This window comes from Castor canadensis, chromosome 13 (genome assembly GCF_047511655.1).
Source record: "Castor canadensis chromosome 13, mCasCan1.hap1v2, whole genome shotgun sequence".
NCBI lineage: Eukaryota > Metazoa > Chordata > Mammalia > Rodentia > Castoridae > Castor > Castor canadensis.
In genome coordinates, this window is record NC_133398.1 from 102,779,042 (window position 1) to 102,788,331 (window position 9,290).

Consider the following 9,290-nt stretch of genomic DNA (forward strand, 5'->3'; position numbering starts at 1 on the left):
CAATCATAATAGGCCACAAAGAAAATCCCTTTCAGCAGTGCTTGTTTAGAAAGTCATTAGGCCCCAGCTTCTCTGAACTCTGAAGCTTGGACCATTGCACTTGGCTATGCCTTGGTCAGGATTTCTGATTTCACAGGTGCAAAAGAAGAGAGATGTGCCTAATATTTTTGGTGTGAGCTGTTTTCTATGACCTGTTACACAAGAGTGGAGGTGGATGGGTAGCAGTGATGTTTGGTTATGCAACTCAGCTTCCTCATTAGGTCACCTTGATGGGGATGCTTAATTAGGATATTTCAGGTCTAAAAGGAACATTGACTCTAACTGGAAAAGAGCTGAGGGTGACACATTGGAAATCCATTATAGCCAGAGAGCATTATGGCTCCAATCTACTTTATAAAGACTTTGTTTTCTGAGTCTACCCTGGAGCAGGACTAGGGTTGGGCTGCATATCAGAATGGGCTTTGCCATTATGCAAATTCTAACAAAATCCATGGGCACTAGCACCTCCTAACCTCTGAATCAAAGGACAGGCTCCCCCTACCCCCCGAATCGCCCATATTTCTGAGCTTATTGGGAAATGGACCAGAGCCTCCTAAAACTTTGGGACCAACTCAAAGTTATTTTGCAAAAAAAAAAAAAAAAAAAGTATGCAAGTTAAAGTTCAAGAGTCTGAATTTCTTCCCTTTTTGCCCTCTTGTTTTTATCTGAATTCTAACTTCTCTTCACAGTATTTAGTGGGGAAATGGGCAAATTCCTCAAAAATCATTACTAGAGTAAGAAAAAACACTGATCCCTGGAAATAGAAATGGCAAGTTGACCTCTACCCAGTAAGCTTAGAATCTATATTTAAACATGATAATGAGAACTTACACTTTGGAAAACTGGTAGAAATATACCATATGTTGATCAAGGAATGAAATATGTACTTAGCATATTCCAGAAGAGAAATTTCCATTTATGTCCAAAATGGAAAATGTTTGGGTCACTGTCTAGACGTGGTTTTCTAGAAACCATGAGGCTCCTAGTGGCTTTTCTGGTTGTCAGGTCATTTCCACCATGATGAAAATCTTGTGTCTTGGGAGCAAGATGGTGTTCACCCCTGCTGGAATTTTCTCCAAATTGCAAACAATTAGAACTGCAAAGGGAGATCCTTTCCTAAGGAGCAGAGGGGGAACCCTGAGAACCTTAAAAACCCAAGTGGAAGAGGATTAAGATGAGAAGTAAAAAAAAAAAAAAAACAACCAAAACAAACCTGCATCTGGTCTCTATGACTCTTTCTGGCTGTGTTTTCCTAAGACACTTTCAGACAGTAGTGCAGAGAGACAATGAGAGCAGAATGAAAATTAGTTATGTTGACATCGTAGAGTGCCCTGGAGGTAAAATGTCATATCTTGTTCCTGGCCTCTGAAGATCCAATTCCACAGCTCATTTTCCGGCTGCTGTCGCAATGTATATGGCTTCCAGGTAACACATCATGCAAATTCATCCAGGTAAACAGGAACCCAGCTGTTTTGGTATGAAGTTTTTGTTTAGTTCAAAGCGTTTGAAGGCTTCTCCATCCCACTCTGGTGCTGATGGTAATCACTCAGTGGAGAAAATGCTGAACTGTTCAGAGAGTCACATGCCAAGACTTGCTGGCAGGCACAGGCTCAGCCTGCTGGAGCATTTCCAGGCCTGTGTGCTGCCACTCAGGGAAGGCACAGAGAAAGGAGATACGTGAGCATCTCCATTTTCCCAGTGACACTTGTGTGCTGAATGCTTACTGTGTGCAGAGAAAATGTCAAAGGATGGCTTGTCCTATTGGGTTTTGGTCAGATGAAGTGTGTTACTGTCCTTCTCCATGGTGACCTGCCTCGGCCACCTCGTTCCATCCAGAGGCCCCAGAGGAACAAGCCATGGCATTTCTGTAGTTAGAAAACTTACATTTTTTTCATGAAACTCTTGGCACCGAGCTTGACTCCCAAGGGGATGTTAGGTCCACCATAGTGGCATGAGTAGAGGTGGTCAAGGCTATTATATTCACTTCACTAACGAAGAAGTAATGAGATGGGAGACATTTGGTTAGCCATCCAATATTCATATTACACGCAAGCAACTGGGCAGTTGTACACCTTTCTTCCTGTTTTATTTCTCTCTCTCTGCCTCTCTCTCTCACACACACAAGCCTTAGAGCCCAGAGAGTTAGTGACTTAACCAACAGGCTTTTCCTCACCCTGTCCCTAAAAGATAGGAAGGGAAATGGGATTATTTCCAAAATACACCAGAATTAAGTTGCCAAATGAAAGTAAAGTTCAGTTTGACACAAAATCCACTTGAGAGAAAACATAAATGCTGCCCCCTTAAGGAGTTCTGGAGACTCTTCCTTCCAGATAAATACTGATGTTTGTCCCAGATTCTGAGAGATTTCAAGTCACTATGATAGTCTAGGGATATTCAGCTATGCTCTTGATTTATTTCTATATATCCCTTTGTAGAGCTTCTCCTTCCTTCCTTCTTTCCTCCCTCCCTCCTGCCCTCCCTCCCTCGCTCCCTCCCTTCCTTCGTTCCTTCCTTCCTTCCCTCCCTTCCTCCCTTCCCTCCTTCCCTTCCTTTCTCCCTTCTCTCCTTCCCTCTCTCCCTCCCTTCCTCCCCCATTCCCTCTTTCCCTCCATCCCTCCTTCCCTTCCTTCCTTCCTTCCTTCCTTCCTTCCTTCATAGGATTGTATTTTACAAACATGACCTCTCACATGATCGCCTCTTTCATCCCAAGTTCTTTTGACAGTGCAGTGATGTCCTCCACTAAGAAGTCAGCATACCCATCCCTCTTACCCAGGTGAACCCTTGTAACCACTTTGTCCAATAAAATGCAAGGGACATGATGGTGTGGAACTTGCAAGATGGACCATAAAAGGCAATGTAGCTTCTGCCTGGCTTTCTTGGACACTCGCCTAGGATCACAGCTGCTTTGTTATAAGGAAGCCCTGACCACAAGGAGAGGACACATGTGGGTGTTTCAGCCAAAAGCCAGCAGCCAGCATGGACCACCAGACCTACAAGAGAATGACCTTCAGATGGTTTTGATATCTACTTTGAGTCCCCCAGTGAAGACCCCAGGCAGCAGGGACAAGCCACCTGCTGTTTCCTGTCCAAACTCTTGACCCACAGGAACTGTGAGAAGTGAAAAAAGATGATTGCTTTCAGCTACTAAATTTGGGGGTATTTATTAGGTAACAATAGATAACAAGTATAGCTGACCCCCACCCCGCCCAGGGACTCAGTGGCCAGTGTGTGGAAAGCTTCAGAAATCACTCAGCCCTGTTTCCAATTTCTTCTAACACCATTTGACCATCCTTTGATGAAATTTAAAGATAACACCACAGATCTAGATATATGATATACACATGCTATATGCATGTTCATACATATGATGTGCTATTTATGAATATGACCATAATATGGAGAAGTGAAAGGACAGTGACTATTACTAATAGAGCAACATAAAATTCAATATATGGTTGTCTCCTACATTGCAGAATAGGGTTCCTAAAAATCAGTATGTTATGAGACTTTTGTGTAAAAAAACCATGGCTTATGGAGAAATAAAATTAGTGAAAGAATAGTCAACACCTATGTAATTTTGTACTTAATTTATTACAAAATAAATAACAAACCTTATAAAATTCTGCCACGCATGAAAAACTTGAAATTCTTAGTAATAAGGAAATCACATATATACCCCATGTACTCTGACAGGCACATGACGTTTGGGGAGTGGGCTTGGTTTTGCAGCAAGGATGGGTGGAGGGCCTGTCACTTAGAGGATGCAATGTCTCGGGGAGATGCACAGGCCTGCTTGAGCCTTCTCTCTGTGGGAAGTGGAAATACAGTTGCACTCAGCATTGCAGTTGTCATTTTCAATCCACGCAAGAGATTTTATTTGCACTTTAGGCAGCTGATTTCTGTAATTTTTACTGTGTTTTATTTTACCTTTGTTTTCCAAGCAACTTCTTAGATGTTGTGCAATGCAGATTCCTACTGGTGTGGTCCTCTCGTGGTGTTACATGATCGCTAAGTCTTTTTATTATTTCAAGCTTCTCCGCTATGTTCATGGCCTTCCTTTGGCATTCAAACTTGGATTCCTATAACCAAAATTCTTGCTGTGTTTGATACTCTGTAGTAGGTACATCAATCATGGACTTCCCACTCTCAAGAAAGTGACACCACGTATTTGAAAGCTCACATGTGGATGAGCATGGCAGGAGGTATATATCTAGGGTATTGTACTTACGTAAACACATTTGAATTTGAAATTGAAAGAAAGATATCAGCATTCAAATGAAATTTTTGTCTGTATATTTAATATTTTGAAATAACAAATGAACACACACACAAACATACACACACAGAATCACTTTGAAGCCCCAGCCACAAATGCAGACCAGGTGCTCTTTTTGTTATTCAAGTGCCACAATTAGTTTTGTCATCAGGAATGTAATTTTTTTTTTTTTTTGAAATGATGAACTCCTACTCTTGGTAAAGTTCCAAGCAAAATAGAGGAAAATTTCCTCTTATCTTACACTATAGCTGTATTCTTGGAAATTTCAATGTTTTAAACCCAAGTAAGACTATCCTTGCATGTACATGTACAGAATTAGATTTATGGGCTCCACTTAGAACATTTCTCCATGTACATGAAATCAAGGTAGGCCTTGAAAAGTCATGAGAGAGTATGTCTACCATCTCTATTTTATTTTTACCAAATTCAGAAGTACTTCCCAATTATTGTAATAGTCAACTGAACCCAGGGACTTATTCTGTAATGGATGAATAACAATGCAAATTGAATTCCTGATATAGAAATCTCTCTCCTCTCTCCCCTTCCCCCTCGCTCTCCCTGCTCTCCCTCTCGCCTTCCCTCTCCCTCCATCCCTCCATCATCATCTCTCTCTCTCTCTCTCTCTCTCTCTCTTCATGCTGGGAGTTGAACTTAGGGCCTTGCACATGCTAGGCAAGTGCTCTACTACTGAACCACACCCCCAGCCACAATCTCTTTTATTGAAGTTAGAGCACTGATTGGGAGGGATTTGGAACCTGAAAATCAGAATAGGGATATATGAATAGATGCAAAGAAGCTGCGTACCTTGAACCCCTAAATACTGCCACATCTCCAGTGATAGCTGTGTATAAGAGAGGTAGCAAGGCTTGGACTGCTGTCTTTAGAAAGGCCTGCTTATAAGATTGGCTTCTGCAGGGGCTCCCAGCCCCTAAATGAGAAATGTGACTCACACTGCCTAACCTGTTTGTATAATTTGATTTATGTCAAGACCCATTTTTCCTCTTGAGTTTCAATATGTGTATTGAAAGAGTGTATTTATGTGACCAGCCCTCGCTGCAAATCCTGGTCTCAAAGACTTCACTCCCCTGGAAGATGACATTCCAAGCTGTCACAACTCAGTGCTGGAGAAAGTAGGTGTGGGATTCCAGAAATCTTGTGCTGGCTTGCTCCAGGCTTTGCCCTTGTGCCTTTTTCCTTTGCTGATTTTGCTTTGCATCCTTTTGAGGCACTAAATCACAGCAGTGAGTGTAACTATATATATACTGAGCCACGTTTGTTCTCCGGGCTAATTGTGGAAGTCAGGAATCATCTCGGAGGCTCCTCAGCACCTCCTCATCCCCTTGCCTGCAGAGAGCCTCCTTTGTCTAAGGATTCCTAGTGGCCTCTCCAGAAACTGTCCACATGGGCACTTGTTTGTTCTTTTTAGGACCTTATAGACTCTAACTAGACTCAAGTTTCAGCAGCAGCCCCTAGAGGTGCGATATAATGTATGACCCACCAAAAGGTATAATATATACCAGAAGAGCTATGTGATGCTTCCAGTCTGTGCTGACAGGAACCTGGGAAATACGTGTAGGGAGGTCTCTTAGGGTAGGGTATCAACATGAAAGGAACATGAAGTTAAGTCAGGCTGAGTTTATTGACATAGATGCACTCAGAGAGTCTGGACTAGAAGTTTCACTTGGCGGGTTAGAAGGGAATGTAGCTGTTGGTTAGTTGATGGAGTTATGAATCACGCAGCAAAATCTCAGAAGTGGGAAGCATTGGAGAGAGAGCTGAAGCACCTTGAGCACATTGTTAGAGGTCTAGATGTTAAGAATGCAACTGCAGGGCAAAGAAGAAAGTCAGAAGCATGCTCTTGGGAACTTGAGAAGGGAGGTCACATCCATAGTTGCAGAGTTTACTAAAAGTGTGTCCCACGGCAATGTGGGAAGTAGAACTCAGAAGCAATAAACCTGGATAGATAGCAAAGGAAATTTCCAAGTAAAGTGTTCAAGGTTTTGCCTGGTTTCCTCTTGATCTTCATAGTAAAATGTGATCAAAGAGAGACAAATTGAAGGAAGAACCATTGAAAGTCTAAGAATCTGGCAAGTTTGAAAGTTCTCTTCTCAACAAAACCCCAGCAGCACAGCAACTAAGAGACAGCATAGATAAATGGGACCTCATAAAACTAAAAAGCTTCTGCTCATCAAAAGAAATGGTCTCTAAACTGAAGAGAACACCCACAGAGTGGGAGAAAATATTTGCCAATTATACATCAGACAAAGGACTGATAACCAGAATATACAGGGAACTTAAAAAACTAAATTCTCCCCAAATTAATGAACCAATAAAGAAATGGGCAAGTGAACTAAACAGAACTTTCTCAAAAGAAGAAATTCAAATGGCCAAAAAACACATGAGAGAACGCTCACCATCTCTAGCAATAAAGGAAATGCAAATTAAAACCACACTAAGATTCCACCTCACCCCTGTTAGAATAGCCATCATCAGCAACACCACCAACAACAGGTGTTGGCGAGGATGCGGGGAAAAAGGAACCCTCTTACACTGTTGGTGGGAAAGTAAACTAGTACAACCACTCTGGAAAAAAATTTGGAGGCTACTTAAAAAGCTAGACATTGATCTACCATTTGATCCAGCAATACCACTCTTGGGGATATACCCAAAAGACTGTGACACAGGTGACTCCAGAGGCACCTGCACACCCATGTTTATTGCGGCACTATTCACAATAGCCAAGTTGGAAACAGCCAAGATGCCCCACTACTGAGGAATGGATCAAGAAAATGTGGTATCTATACACAATGGAATTTTATGCAGCCATGAAGAAGAACGAAATGTTATCATTTGCAGGTAAATGGATGGAATTGGAGAACATCATTCTGAGTGAGGTTAGCCTGGCCCAAAAGACCAAAAACCATGTTCTCCCTCATATGCAGACATTAGATCAAGGGCAAACACAACAAGGGGATTGGACTTTGATCACATGATAAAGCAAGAGTGCACAATGAAGGTATGAGGATAGGTAAGACACCTCAAAAACTAGATAGCATTTGTTCCCTCAACGCAGAGAAACTAAAGCAGATACTTTAAAGCAACTGAGGCCAATAGGAGAAGGGGACCAGGAACTAGAGAAAAGGTTAGTTTGAGAAGAGTTAACTTAGAAGGTAACACACATGTACAGGAAATCAATGAGAGTCAACTCCCTGTATAGCTATCCTTATCTCAACTGGCAAAAACCCTTGTTCCTTCCTATTATTGCTTATACTCTCTACAACAAAATTAGAGGTAAGGGCAAAATAGTTTCTGCAGGGTAGCAAGGGGTTGGGGGGGTAAGGGAGGGAACGGGAAGGGGAGTAAGAGAGAGGCGGGGGGAAGGGGGGACAAATGACCCAAACATTGTATGCACATATGAATAAAATAAAAATTACAAAAAAAGTTTGAAAGTTCTCAGCTTCTCCAGATGGCAGAAGATCCTAAAAGTTAGAAACGGACGGCAAATGTATGATGTGGAAGAAAGGCAAAGGTCATCACTATACAACTCTTTGCTGAAATCCTGGAAAGCTCAAAAGTGAGGCTGATCAGCCACATAAATGACTCTTCCTCCAGGAGATTAAGAGTGCTACTCATAGATCCCAATCAAGGTAAAGGACCTCCAGGAAGCTTCAGGAGATGTCCTCCGGTCTTCTCAACAGAAGCAAAAGATACAGGAGGGATTATTGGGGAATATTTGTAGTACAAGCTTTTGGCCAACAGAATGAAAATATATGTTAGGCCCTTTAAACTTTTTTAAAGGTTTATATTAGCAGAAATACTGCCATACTGGACTACTGGAATATGCACACTAATCCTTTATTTGTGGTTTTGTTGCCTGTGGTTTGTTACTGAGGTCAATTATGGAAAATTCCAGAAGCAAGCAACTCAATTTTAAATCACGTGCCATTCTGAGCAGTGTGAAGAAGTCTTTTGATGTTCCACTCTGTCCCATTTGGGGTTGGAATTGTTCCCTTGTCCAGTGTGTCTGTGCTGTATATGTTACCTGCCATTTCATCACTTGGTAACCATTCAGTTACCAGGTAACTGAATTCTGATGTGTTATCACTGTGTCTGTGTTCAAATAAGATGTATGTAATGTCAGACCCTCAAACAGAAAGGGTAGTGGTGCCACAGAGGACCATTAATGGCTTTGAAAATAGGTTTACAAGACAAGTAATGCCAATGGTATATAGAAACTAAGAGTGGTTCCTGGCTGATAGCCACCAAAGAAACATGGATGCCAGTTATGCAATAGCAAGGAACTGAATTCTGCCATCAACATGAATGAGCTTAGAAGCAGCGTCTTCTTCAGCGCCTCCAGAGAGGAGCCCAGTCTAGCCAACACCTTGAGTTCAGCCTAGTAAGGTTCCCAGTTGAATCGCCTTGGACTTCTGACCTACACAATTGTGAGATAATAAATGAATATTGTTGAAGATAATAAGTTTATGACAATTTATTATACATCAGTAAAAAACAAATATATCCCAGTAAGCATCTCTGACCACCATAAACAATGATTTGTTGAACACTTATAGCACTGTGAAAAGAAAGTGAGATGATATCAATAAAAATAAAATTAGCTAATATTTTGGGAGCACTTCTATAATATGTGAAGAACTCTGATTACTTCATGTGAATTATCTCATTTGATCTCTCCCATCGATGAGGGAGTAGAATTTTTATTACTAGTGTAAAAATTAGAAAACTGAGGCTTAAAGAGAATACATAAATTGCCAAAGGTTTATTCACAAAACAAGAAAGATATTAAGTGTAACCCCACATTCTCCATATTTTCTTGGGCTCTGACAATTTCAAATATTCAACTCCCTTGTTTCCTAATTGCATTTATAATTTCCAAAGTTATGGCATCAGGTTATAGCAGAAGCTTCAGGGATATTTCCATATTAAACATCATTATCTTTGGTAGAGTATATGC